We start from the raw sequence: 14652 nt of genomic DNA, 5'->3' as shown, positions 1-14652 counted from the left end.
ACTTTCAAGGCAATAAATTTAATTGTGTTAAAACTAGAAATAAAGAATTTTTTATCCATCCAATCCTTCTCTTGTTACACACAACCCTTCCCACCTTATCACAATAGTTTATGCTACGTTTATCTTCCTTTTGTCTATCTGCATGAATATTTTCTCTATTTTTCTCTTATACATTTCAAAAAGATTTATTGAGGCTTATATATAAATAAACATATAGGTAGAATGATATTTTCTCCCTTTCTCTTTAATTTTTTTTTTTTTTTTTCTAAATTGTATTGAAGTTTTACGATTACAGTCCTTATATATGTATCAACCTACAACAAATAATTCATTTTCAGTATCAGATAAAAAAATCGGTGATCAAAAATAATGAGTAGTACTCTGGCCTTTAATAGACTTGATATATGAAATTAAAGTCATCACACTTAGTTATTAACTATATATTCCTTTATTCATAACTTCACCCCCTCTGGTCCTCTTCCGATCAGGGGTACCACCTATATTTCCCTTTATGAGAAAAAAAATAAAAAAAACAAGCAACAATAAACGACAAAAACAAAAATGCTATAAATTAAACATAACCATACGACACACAGAAAATGAGAGTTATTTTAATTCTAATTAACTCAATTTAGGTTACAATCGGTTGATAGATATTTTTTTTTTCAATTCTATCATCCTTAACCCAATTTTTTTTTTGAACATTTACATTCGAAGACCAACCTTTGTTGTGGTTGTGATTATTAGTTCCACAAGACGGTTTAGTTCGAAAATTTTCTCAAACTGAGTCTGGTGTTGTATCTATACGAGATTCTCCTATGCTTTCGCCTGAGATTCGTATATTTTCCCCATATACTATTTCTGCTGGGGTCAGAATCGGTAATTTGATTGTTTCTCCATCTGTAACAAGCATAATAGAAGATTTTCATCCCATTTACGATTGTTTGTTCTAATTAATTCCTTTAGTTTTCTATGCATTCTCTACAGTAATATATTAGTGGCCTGTAGGACAGAGTAGTAGTGTGTCTGATCCCAAAATGTTTGATTGTTGTATTGTTTCTTTTAAGAAAATATAATCCAAGTATAGTGTATTTGACATCCGTAATTTGAAATGTCAAATTATTTTCTCTTTTCATATTTGGACAGGAAAAATATGTCCTTAATTTCTAATTCCAGGCCCATTGACTGCAAATAATCTCAAAAAACTTGATTTAAGAGTATAATTGTCGATAGATATTAGTTTTGATAGAAGAATACTACAAGAAATGTCAAATGTGTCTACTAAATATTGAATATTATTTTTTTATGTCTGCAAAATAAAAGAAAGACACAGTGATATTATCATACTCATCTATTTTATAAACATAATCACCGTCATTACTATCATTGGCTTTAATATTTGAGCTAGTAAATTTTAACAGGGGAGTACTTTGTTCATTAAGATACATCGCTCAATCTATGCAATATTTTAGAATGACAAATAAATAGTTGGATTAGCAGATCTATAGCAAACCATATTATAATTTCCTTTAGTGACGTATAGTTTTTTTGTTTTTTTTTACTGCAATATACTTAATGAGGGTGAGTGCTATATTTTGGTTATGAAACTGATTCCACGAATCTCTCTAGATCACTTCATTCTTTCCTCCAGGACGAATATTCCAAAAGTTACTGGCTAAGAGTTATTCTTAGACGACGAAGTACCTTCTGATTATTCAAGGGTTTGGTCAATCCTTTTTCAGTACGTTGATTTGTCTGTGAGAGTATTAACAAATGAAGAAATTTCGAAATTACAAGATACAGCCACAGGGGAATGGGGAACAAACTTCAATAACGTCAGTTGTTACCTGTTGCTGTTCATAGAAAATCTTCCAAAATATACCTCCATTCAGACACGTAAACGTCAAAGATACGCTTCTAAAGCCACTACATCTGCTTGAATATTAAGTGAAAATGAAGCCATCATTTAAAGAGAGCAAGTTTTTGTCCTAGCGGCCTGTGTCATTGATTTAAATAACTGTTGTTCAAGTTGTCAATTAAACACTTCCAAGTAACATCCATTAAATAATAAAACTGAAGACTTACTTTAATTTTACTACCAGTTAAAATTATCTCTAGAATTCCTTCCATTATTTTTTTTTGTCTATTTTATAAAGAATAAAGGATTATTTCTTTATAACTTTTGTTCTACTTCCACAAGTCATCAAGTAGTAATTTTTAAAACACTAAGGGAAATTTAAAAGTAAATTCATTAATCCTCTGATTTAAAGAATTCAGAGGTATACTTGATTAATTATTTTGTTAATTTGATTTAAACAATATAATATATAAATACATATATTTTATTTATATAAACATTTAAATATGATACAGAAATTTCCAAAACAAAATAAATAAATTTGAAACACAAAATAAAGAAATTTATATTTAAGAGATAATTATTTTAGAGTACATCTATCATTTTGACTAGAAGAATAGAAAAAAAAAGGAATTAAGAGTATTTACCCTAGTAATATACCTCGGATGAATATTATAAGTACACTGTTGGAATTATTTAAATTTCAAGATTAATAATTATAGATCATTGTATTATAAACAGCTACATTAATTAACTAGAAAGAAAGGGATGGAGAGAGAGAGGAGTTAATTTTTAAGGTGATCTTTGAGAATGAATGTCTCAGGAATCAATAGGACGGAGGATGGATAGAACATCCATCCTAGTAGAATGTTGGGGTATAGTTTTTCCAAACTAAGATATAGTTGTCATATAATATTTTTTTTTTTTTTAAATTAGCAGAGGTAGGAGATATTCCCTATATTGGAAATACAAATAGCTCTGGAGTGACAGATGTATTCATTCTTGGGACTGGTTAGAAGTCAATAGTCACGATTCTCGATGTTAATTTGTATATTCATAAAAAATGAATTATGTTTCCATTAAAGAAGAGAAATCCAAAGATTGAGCCTTGATATCTTCCTCCAAATCCTGTACATCAAATTTAAGGTAGAAGACGAATATATAGAATATACAATTGAAAAGTAATGAATTAGTTAGAACAATGAGTGGATCCAGATAACTATGTTTTAATTTACCGAAGAAAAATTCCATCTACATCAGGATAAACTTGAACTACCGAGTAACTCAATTCAAACTCTTTCCTCTAATATGACTTATATTTACATTAAACATTCCGCCATCTAAATGAAATTGATACCACTTATCATAGTGTTAGTTATTCTTATTAAGGACAAATCAGGCCTCCTTCAAAAGAGTAAAATACAAAATAGAAGTGAATTTATGATTAATACATTCAGAATTTTCAATGAAGTAGCTTGAAATAGAGGAAGAAAACTCCCTGGGTATAATTCATCTGTATAAGGGGATTTCATAAAAAGCCTTGACCTACTGATGTATTTTTGAAGTGATGATCTACGAGATTGGGAGTTATTATATCGAGAATTTATGTTAAAATGTATCTCCACGTTTGATGATCCACCGTTAAAGGAGATGAGAGCCAATGAGTAAGACAAAGATCTTGCTTCAAAGGTTCGAGATCCCTAAACATCAAAGCGTATTCTTAGGATATTAAAATGAGAAGATATGAATTCATTGAAACAATGGGTGGATTATTATACATTATCCATTATACAAATGTTCTGTCGAACATATCCATATAAACCACGAATAAACCAAAACTACCGAGCCACTTAATTCAAACTCTTCCCTCTCATAATTCTATTATGATTTATGAAGTATGTGTACCCTACGAGATTGCGTGGTATTCATATTCGTACTTAATAAAAGAAAAGTAGGGATAAAATATCCCTAGGTAGTGATAAGCGTAGGGAATTCTTTTCCTTCAATAATATAACTTATCCCTACAACAGATAAAATTCCCTACGAGTGGCAGCACTGACAATTGGGTTTTTTGATTTAATTAATTTTTATGTAGATAATATATTATAATATTTGGACCATATCTATAAAACGTCAAAGAGAAGCTAATTTTAATATTGTTCCATGCCAATAATAGTATATAAGAGATCGAAAATTTTACTGGAAGTGTTTGCTATATTTCCTCTAGCAAAAAAAAACAACAACTATTGTAAAGTAAAAACAAAACCCACTCCAAAAACGAAACACTTTAATATATATATATAGTATCAATAAATAAAAATAGTTTGTGGGAATTAAACAGTTGGTTAAATACCCAAACGTTCTTAAATGTTTCAAAGAGATGATACTTGTTATTCAATCGTACTTATATGGCTGGCTTCAAAACTCCGTTTTTTCATTTCACAATAATTAAAAAAAGAAGAAAACACTTTTTTGAAGTCAAGTTTTGATAACTTTCCCGTATATATACGTTTTGTACTACTCTTTTCTATCTTTTTCGGCGCTGCTTAAGAGCTTCTACATTATTATCCTCAAATTTACAAAAATATATTATTTTTGTGGTAGAGAAAGGTTACATCTTTATATTGAAGGAAATTACCATAGGAAAAATATTTTATAGCATAAGTTAATATTTTGTTTTTCGAAAATACTTTACTTATAGCCAAAAGTGCATAAAATATATCCCAGTAAACGAAGCAGGGTTTTTAGTTGCCAAAATGACCAGGTTTTTTATTTTCGAAAGCTGTTATCATTATCATTTACTTCTGTAAGACAGAACATCTACGTGTAAAGTAATCACTGGTACGCATGCACATAAAAGACAAAAAGTAAAACTTAGTATTTGTTCGGGAGTTAAATGAGGATCCCCTTGTTGGACTAAGAGTAGAGTTGAGTAATTTCAGGCTATATGCCCTAGATATACGGAGTGGGATTTGTATTTATTGTCTTCCTCTCAAGAATTCGATAAGCTTTTTATATTTCACAGTCATTATGTGTCTATTTTTTTCTTTTTAATATTAGATCCAAATCAATAAAGGATTTGTGGTGATTTTTTTTTCTTTCCTTATGATAAGAATGTTTTTATTTTATTAAAATGTTTTCGTATTATAAGAAAAATAAAAATAATTTTCAAAGTAGTCTTTCAGAAGTTGGTAAGAGGTTAATGTACCACTTTGTAAATAATGTCTAATGTCTATAAAAAAATTCAAGTCTTTCTAAGAGCAATCAACTCTCACAAAATATTCCCTGAAAACGTGACACTAAAGGGTGTGAAAATGAAACTTTATTATATCAAACCTAAAGCTTTAAAACAAACTAGCAAAACCCGCTTCAGTAGATTTCAGGTAGTTCTATTATCTTTTTGCTTTTTATGGTACAGATGACGTCACAATATCCTTTTATCTTATGTGATATGTAACTTTTTTTCCCTCTGCATAAAACAGCTTCTAATATTTTTTTATTTAATCGTATACACTTTCAAACAGCGGCCATAATTATCGCCTGAAAAGGTCTATTTTTTAACTATTATAATAATTAAAAGTAAATAATGAAAATATTAATTTTTTGTAGATTAGGTACGAATATTAAAATATTTTAAAAAGAACGTAAAAGTTGTTAAATCAATTATAAAATGTGAATAATATACATATAAATATATCAGATAAAAAATATTAAGCAGAAATGATTTACGTCATTCTCACTTTCCTCAAGAAATGTAAGGAATTCTTTACGCAGGCCTATCTATTATAAAGATTAATTATGAATATATCTTTATTGGGAGAGAGGTTTCGGTTTTTGAACCGCTAAAACCAAAACCTACAAATTCAAACCGAACCGCTCAAACAGACAAAACCTAAAATAAACGACCCCAATATGTTGCTTTTTAGTTTTAGTTCTTGTACTTAATTTCGTTTCAACATAATTTTATATACGGTTACGAAATAGTTTGTCACATAATGTTCCTTCATCCTTTTCCATTATTTTCATAGAATGTTTGAAAATGAATAATCATAATGTTAGTCAATTGAATATCATATAGAATAGGATCGACAACAAGAATGCACCAAATTTTAACTTGAGTTTGTGGCACTCATCAATTATGATAATAACAAAACTCATACTACCCTTTTTACTCGTATCTGAACTTGTACAAATATGTAAATCAAAGGCAATGATACAATCAGAGACATGGCAGTAAAACAGGCATTAAATAACTTATTTTTTGTTTTGTTATTATTTATTAATAGATAATTCTTTTTGTTATATACCTAGTTGAAAAAAGTGAAAATGAATTTTTGTCACTCTGTATAAATTTTTATTTCATGTAATATGTTTTCTTTTAGTTAAGTGAATATAAGAATAGTTTTTTATTCTCTTTGACTAAAGGACATTATTATTGTAGAAAAATCAACAAAAGAAACATATTTGTACACAGATATACAACGATGTCATCCTTAAGATAAATATTCCTACATAACTACAAAAGTTCCAAATACCTAAGGGCTTCTTATGAATCTAGAAAAGTGGTTTTAAGCACCAAACGGTGTAAATAAAAAAAGGAAGGGGTGGGGTAGAGTATGGATCCAGGTATGCAAATAACCATGTTGGGGCCCCATAATATGATAACTATGCTATTTCTTAAGCCAGGGGTTCCCAAAAATTTACTTTGCCCAAGCCTCCCTACAATAATACATTTTTAGCTGAGCCCCTTTATTTGAAACATGTGTACTAGACCAAAACTGAATCTTTATAAAGACGAACCAAGACCGATAAAACTGAACCCAGAACAAACCCCGTTAATAGAAAGAACCATGAGGGATAGAACCACTCTACCTGATCCGGGCACAACCTTGGTCTTAATTCAGTAATCTCAATTGTCTTTCTCTCGCCTTCTCCTCGCACTCTTTCACTAATCCCATTTCTGACAATATTAAATGTGGATTTTACCCGGCGGGCCTTCTAAGTGAATCATTTAGAGGGAGATAATCTATTTTAAATATAATGTAAGTAGAGGATACAATTATTATATGTACTCTTATAGATTATGTAGTATGTAGGATATGACAATAGTACACCTTTACATAATATGTAGATACAATATTTCGAGCACATACATACATATATATTTAAATATGAAAAGTTTATTTTCCTTTACAATTCACTTTGATTTCAGAGGGAGAGGAAAATAAAAAGGAAGGATAATATGTTCTAATCATGTAACTACATGTTTATTAATTATACATATCTATAAAATAGTACATAAATTGGAAATATATGCTTGAGTGGTTGTTTCCCATCTATTTATTCTATCTACAATCTACATACATTTTATTTCAATGTATGTACTTGTTGTACTTGGAATCATCAGTTATCTTTCTTTTGATAATATAGATTAATATGTAGGGGAGACCGGGATAGTTGTAAGACTTTGTATTTTTGGCTTAATGTCTCTAAGTTGATTTGACTAAGACTCGCTAAATTTTATTACGACATACTTACCAGGTGTAAAAAAAGTAATATGATTTATGAAATTTTTACAAAAAAAATGCACATTAATTGTTAGATCACAGATGTATGCTATAGATCAATGATATGAAGTGACAATCTTAGCTAATATAACAACTTGTGCAAACCTCCATTTCTGCAGCCCTTGTCCCCCCACCAAAAAAAAAATAGTAAATTGATAGAAAAAATCAAAATAACTGATCTATTAAAGGCACACACACAGTAACACCTATCACCTATTAATAAATGTAAATCAGCATTACAAAAATCAGAAGGAATGATTGCAAACCTGTAATATTTTTAGCAAGTGCTCAAGATGCACCTCAAGGAATATTGTCCTGGGCGGTAGTCCATATTGCCCATATCACCCTGCTGGTATGTATTATAGGGTGCCCGGTAATTTTGTTCTAAACTATTTTGCTTCAGAATTTTTTGCCTATATTTTGAACTATTTCAATTTAAGATATTTTGCCTTGAAGCCATGTTTCCTCAAGGTTTTCCCCTTAATATGAAAATGAATTAGGTTTATAGGTCGTTTTTATTTATTGTTAGTTGAAATTGCTGTTACCCTTGAATTTTCTAAGTCAAAATATGTAATACTTATAAGTATTAAACGCATTAAATAGTTGTTTCCTCTTAGAATAATGATGCTTTTACCTCATATTATGTTTGTTTGCCAATCCATGAGTATTTTCTAGTATGAATAATCCATCATGTCTAATGATAATTACTAACAGTGAAGTGATTAGCAATTATTCTATTCGAATCGTTGCCGTCATTATTTTTTCTTTTCTTATCATACTAATTGTATTACCAAATTTGGCTCTGTTTCGAACTCATTACATAGTGAGATTTTGTTGGTGTATTATGCATTGAAATTTTGAAATTTGAAAATTCTTTTTTTTCCAAAAGAAAAAACCATTTCATGCGTTTTATAGTAATACACATTACATATTTTGATTAAAAAATTCCAAAGGAACATCAATTTTAACCTAAAATAAGATAAATGACCTATAAATATCACGTATTTATATATTTAGGTGAAATATCCATGAGGCTAGTTCACAAAGGCGAAATGGTATAAAACAAAATGTCCTGAGGCAAAATACATGATATTTACAGGCTATTTTTGTTATTTTAGGTTAAAATTGATGTTCCTTTGAAATTTTTTAATCAAAATATGTAATATGCATTACTATAAAAGGCATAGTGCTGTAAAATAGATCAGATAAATTCAGGCTCAAAAAAAAATTTCAATGCTCTTTTCTGGCTAAAAAAAACATACTTGATGTGAAATGTAATCATTTAAATAATAACAAAAAATAATGAAATCAAAAAAAAATTGCAGTACTTGTTGCAACTGTTCCCCTTGTAGTAACATTAGAATATTTCAATTTATATCCCCAATGAGTCAATTTGTATTTTTGATAAAGTCTTATCAACTGATAGCCAAGCCATACAAGCTGTTACAGAAAAACAATGAAAAACTGACTGTCTTAGTAGAAAAATAATAACCCTTAAAAATGTTTTTATTCAATATTTCAAAGAAAAGTTGCTAAAATTGAGAATTTTTTTCCCCCCAGAATAACTTGCATTACAACTCTGATGTAAATTTAATGGTTGATATCTTTTTTGATGTGAGAGAACATGGGATATTTTCAAACGTGCCATGTTATAACTCATACAGGTCTCGTCTATATATAATATTTAGAATACCCTTCTCCCAACTATATGTATATATAATAATATTACATCTAAACTCTCCGTAGAAGAGAAAGGAAGAAAGAGAGAAAGAAAGAATAATATATGATCTGCTTAACAACTACTTTTACTACAAAACGCTACTACTATGATAGCAGCAGCATACACATTAGGGTGGTTTGTTTTAAATATTTTTTCGAATTTCGATTTCGGCTAGATGAAAAAGTTTTAAAATCGTAAAAAAAAAAACTTCCTTATAATTTCATCTTTAGGTAGCAGATCTCGTTCAAAAATTTAAAGGAGATAAAAGTTATTTATTTCATTAATAAATATTAAAATACAGCATTAATTAATATATAATAGATTCGTTAATTATCTTAGACATTATTCTAACCTATAATTCTTCAAGTTTTTTTTCTGAAGCTATGTGCCCTATACGTGCATCATCAAATTGTCCTAATTTTTTTCATTTGGTTTTATATATTCTTAGAGCCTATATTTAATAAGTAAATAGCTTTTGTCTTTTTTCATAATTTGACCCAGATAAAGCACTTAAAGATGACTTCGTAGCATCATAAAATTCTGCATAGGTATTTTACATCCCATATTACAGCTTTCCATCACTAGCCCTAATCGAAATTCGAAAAAAGTTTAAAAAGAAGCCTTCCTAATACACATGCATGAGTAGAACAAACGGACAACTAAAGAAGAATAAATAATAACAGTTATACGAAATATACATAGAGCTGTTGTTACATATTATTAAAATTAGATGATCAAATCTAAGACTTTTTTATTTATTTATTCTTATTCCTTTCTTCAACATGAGTCCTCTCACTATTATTATTAGTCTACATAGATGTATGACAGGTCCCTTTTATTCCATTTATCTATTTACATATAAATATTTTACTTCTTCTTTTTTTCAGTTTTCCTGCCTTATTTTAACCATATAAATATGGTTAAAAATATATTTCAATGATGAGTTAATGTATGTTTATTAGATCCATCTTCTTCTTTTGATGATTCCTCAATTATAATATATTTTTTTCTCCTTCTACCTACATTTGAAAGCGCTGGAAACCCCACAAGTGGCGCTGGAAATATAACGGCCACTGACTCTACTCACTTTTCCGAAATTTTGTATTATTCTTTGAATATAAAATCATCATATGTCTATTAAAAAAAGGTTAAATGGGAAAAATTTTGAATTTTTTTTCCCCTGAAAAAACAGGCAGTAATTGAGTCTAATTTTGCCTCTTCCGAAAAAAAATGACTCTAAAAATTAAAAATTTGTAATTGTAAAATATGACATTTATGCAAATACTTCTGTCAAAATTGTCAATTGCCCCCACCAAAAAAAAAAATCTTGTTCACAGTCAAGCCCCCCTTCACAAAAAACAGATCTTACGGACACCTCTGATGACCTCAGCAATATATATTTTCATCCCCCCTCAATTTGCAAATACATTCAGGTCCCGCTGAAACAAACGAACGAATACCTATACATATATATTTGTCAAAATTGGTCATTTTGAAACATTTTATACCATGATACTAAGATTTATATATTTGGGCAAAATATAGCGAGTTGATTGTTGTATAAATATTAATCTACCACCAAAAAAAACAACTATTATAATGGATTTTCTTATCAAAAGTGTAATGTTCATCGGAAAACGTTTTTAAAACATTGATGCATTTATTTTATTCGGATACAAAAAGTTTGCGTTTACACTAGAAAGAAAGTTGCTTAATCCGAGCCAGTTCTTGATAAGAATGGAAATCTTATTATTAGAGAGGATAAAATGAGTGCATTTGGTATATAAAAATTAACTCTTACCATTTGTATATACAAGTTATAACTTGTACAAACAGATCGTACAAGCTGTCAAATTCTTTCACTCTAAATGACATCATTAAAAATATCGTTTTCGGTGAAACAGAACACTGGTTTCTTCTGAATGCAAACCCAAAATGTATAAATATTTTGTATTTTTCTCAAAACAATTTCTGCGTGGACTGAAAAGAGTCTAAGATGTCTCCAATGAGTTCAGTGTAAGCAAATTTGCCTCTTTTTACTAGATCAAGTATATAAAATGCTAATATAATGGAAATAAAAATGAGAGGACAAAAAAGATTAAAATATATTATGTTGTGTCATTTGAAGCCATTTAAGACACCTTTGATTACAAAAATGTCGTAAGCAGTTGATGAAAGTTTATTTTAAGTGAGGAAAAATTCCATCAAATTAATGGCTTATTTATTTGATCCAATAAAATAAAGAAGCTGTTAACGTTGAACCCATTTGATTTATCTTCAATTATTTAAACCAAGATGCTCTATAGTTTTTTAGGTGGCTTTTATTTTTACCTATGCATATCCTGAGGTTGGTGCACAAAATATACAAAAAAGGATATATATATATATTACCTCTAAAACCATTAGAGATGTGAAAACTGTCGCAATCTTCGTGAGCATACAATCATAAAAAAAGTATTATTTGATAGCTTATAAATTATTTCTCTGTTTAACTATGTCTTGTTATTTTGAAAGCTCAAACGTATTAGCAAGCAAGGGCGCTGTAGCTTTAATAATAATATTTATAAGCAGATATATCCTAGTTGCCCACATGTACTTTCCTTTTTGATTTACCCTCACGAAAATTTAGAGAGTTTTGACATCCCTTATAGTTATTAGTATACGAATGATTCAAACCTTATCCTGTTGCTTCCAAACAAAATTATGTGATAATTATTGTAAAAGCCTTTCATAATGTTTGAATGGTTATACATAAATAGAATCCAATTTTTATGCTTTTAGTGAACATATATAAACATTTTATATAAGAGTGGACATATAATTAAAAAATGTTGTATAAACATTTTATGTAATTAACTTGTAATTTGATTTATATCACTAATAAAATTTATCCTACCAATCCCTCTAAAAACTAAGTATAAATTAAATTTGTATAAATCCCCCATGGAAATATATATATATATATTTATCTATAAGTTAATATATAAAATACAGGAGAAAATAACTATGATGTGACAACTAAATCCAATTAAACTTATCTTAGAAGATTAATCGGTAAGAACATCAAAGAAAAAAGTAAAAAAAAACTATGACTTTAAAAAAAAAGTAAAAATACTTTTATAGCTGATATATGCATGGGTATAGGGAAATTAATGCATTTTTTAAAAAATGCTTGTTCATTTTTGCATCTCATATTGGAGGATGATGATGCTTTTACAATTTTTTGGTTTTATTCTCCCCCCTTTTTTTTTTTTTTTTTTTTGTTTCGAATGAACAGAACAAACTTTATTTTTGTCCTCGTCATGAGTCTGGGAGAGAGTTTTTCTCTTTCTATCGCTCTGAACGAACAATAAACAATTTTTCTTCCAGAAGAAAATTGAAAAAAGAAAAGGAATAGTAAAAAGCGGAGGGGGGAAGAGAAGAAAAACAAACTCGTACACAGAAGGGGAATTTTATCGATTTCCCCCCCATTCAAGTTTTTCCTTCCTTCTCCTTCTTGTTCCAAATAACACTTCCATGTCCTTTCTTCTCTCCAAAAGAAAAGAAAAAAGTTGAACAAATGTATGTAGACTTCTTTTTACGGTTGTACAACAAATAAAATATATATGAAAACTGATTGATTCACTCTACAAACAATTTGAGGAATGAAAAAAAAAGACGTGTTTTTAAAATCAACGGAATGTGTATTTCATACTATCAAGTTTTAAAATGAATATAATTGAAGACAGACAGACAAAGAAACAAACAACATGTACTAGGGACTCCGTAAGCAAAGCATGATGCAAATGTCCAAATTCGCTTGGCATTCACCGCGTGCCTTATGCCGTTCAATTTATTAATATTTTTTTTTTTGAAAACTCAACATAAAAAGCCTGCTGTGAATTCCGAGCGTTTGAGGACAACTTTAAGGTGATTGATGATTGCTATTACTCGTATCGTCATTCATTGAAGAGGGCTGTGGATTCGTTTTCATTTGTAGTTGGTCCAGTCTTTTTTTCTTTTGTATTGTTCTTGTATCCCGACTTTAATACTGTGTATATATTGTTACTTCTTTCCTTTTAAATTTCTTTGTTATATTAGAAGAGAGGAAAGTCCTTTTCTTCAAAAGAATAATTTTGTAGTCTAATTTTTCTTGAAGAACTGAAGTGTATATGATACATTGATGGATGAAGTATGGTTATATATATGTATGAATATATAGCTCAAGTTGTTGAAGTAAGGGAACCTCACAGATGATGAGTTGAAACTCGAGTGATGGTTAAATTTTCTTTATTTGTATTTATTTTTTTGGTTCTACCTTTTGGCTGCTGCGTTGAATTGTTATTCTTCAAAAATAAAAAGAGAAGAGAAATTTGCGATGGTTATTCTATGATTTGGATTCTCTCTCTCTCTTCTCCCTGTTCACTCAGAGCATCCTTCCGAGCATCCTCAAAAAGAAAGAAAGTGGAGGAAAATTATTTTATTTGGTATGGTTGTATATTTATAAAGAGAAAGCACACGAAAAATGACGTAACCGGTAATGGAAAGCCGGCATGCTTTTTCTTTTCATTACTGATTTTTTTGTTTGTAAAATAAAGAAGAAGAAGCCGGTAATTTTGCTTTCATTTTTTTTTTTTTTTTGCCGTTTTATTCCGATGTTGAGACCAATAATATAACAACCATTGGATAAAAAGAAAAGAAAAGAAAAAAACCGGAGGGGGGAATAAATAATTTAAAATAACCTTCTTCCAACGGAGTAAAACATGTAAGTATATAAACTCTCCGTTGTTGGAGCCATTCAATCCATCATTTTCAATATTTATGCAAGATGAAAAAACCAAAAAGAATTTGATAACCAAATAGAGTACTTTTACAATGCATATACTTTTTTTATTAAAAATTATTTGTAAACTTACTTGCTGTTTAAATATATATATACTGTCCAGTTTTCCTTCATTAACTTTCTAAAAACATACACCAAGAGACAAATATGATCAAAGTACTATTTTTTTTTTTTTTTGGGTCAAAATAATATTTTTTTTTTTTGGTAAATTCTTTTTTTTTAATAAATCAAAATAAGAAAACTAAACCGATGATCTCGATGGTTCCTGAGCTTTTAACTAAAATGAAAAAAGAAGGAGAGAAAAAAGGGGGAAATGGTATTAGTCCCTGGAATGAAAGCATTCAACGGCGGACCGGCATTTTTCTCTTTGGTGAGACACAGGAGAAGTTCTTCCTTTTCCATCTATAATGTACCTAGTAGGGGGAAACGCACGCCTGTGGATCGATATTCCATTATATAAATATGTATAAGAGAAAGAAACGGTCGTCTGGAATTCCCTTTTAAAAAAATAAATTCTTCTCTCTATGACAATATTATATATGATATAAATTAAATGAATATAAGAGACAAAAAAAACTTTATTTTAACGATATTATTTTTGAATTAATGCATAAAAAAACATATGAATTTGTTGATTTTTCATTTTCCAATTTATTTATTGTATTTCCCTTTTTACTATGTATTT

General features: G+C 29.0%; 1 long non-coding RNA gene across 1 annotated transcript; it reads right to left on the bottom strand.

Moving 5' to 3' along the window:
* Positions 1 to 12807: 12807 nt before the first annotated feature.
* Positions 12808 to 14228, bottom strand: LOC121122254 (uncharacterized). The gene is made up of 2 exons (XR_005865757.2): positions 14041 to 14228; positions 12808 to 13572 (listed from the first exon to the last, which is right to left on the bottom strand). It is a non-coding gene; the product is annotated as an uncharacterized lncRNA (long non-coding RNA).
* Positions 14229 to 14652: the final 424 nt, after the last annotated feature.

This window comes from Lepeophtheirus salmonis, chromosome 7, assembly GCF_016086655.4.
Source record: "Lepeophtheirus salmonis chromosome 7, UVic_Lsal_1.4, whole genome shotgun sequence".
In the NCBI taxonomy this organism is placed as follows: domain Eukaryota; kingdom Metazoa; phylum Arthropoda; class Copepoda; order Siphonostomatoida; family Caligidae; genus Lepeophtheirus; species Lepeophtheirus salmonis.
The sequence above is the reverse complement of the archived record's forward strand: the minus strand, read 5'-3'. Positions and strand labels throughout refer to the sequence as shown.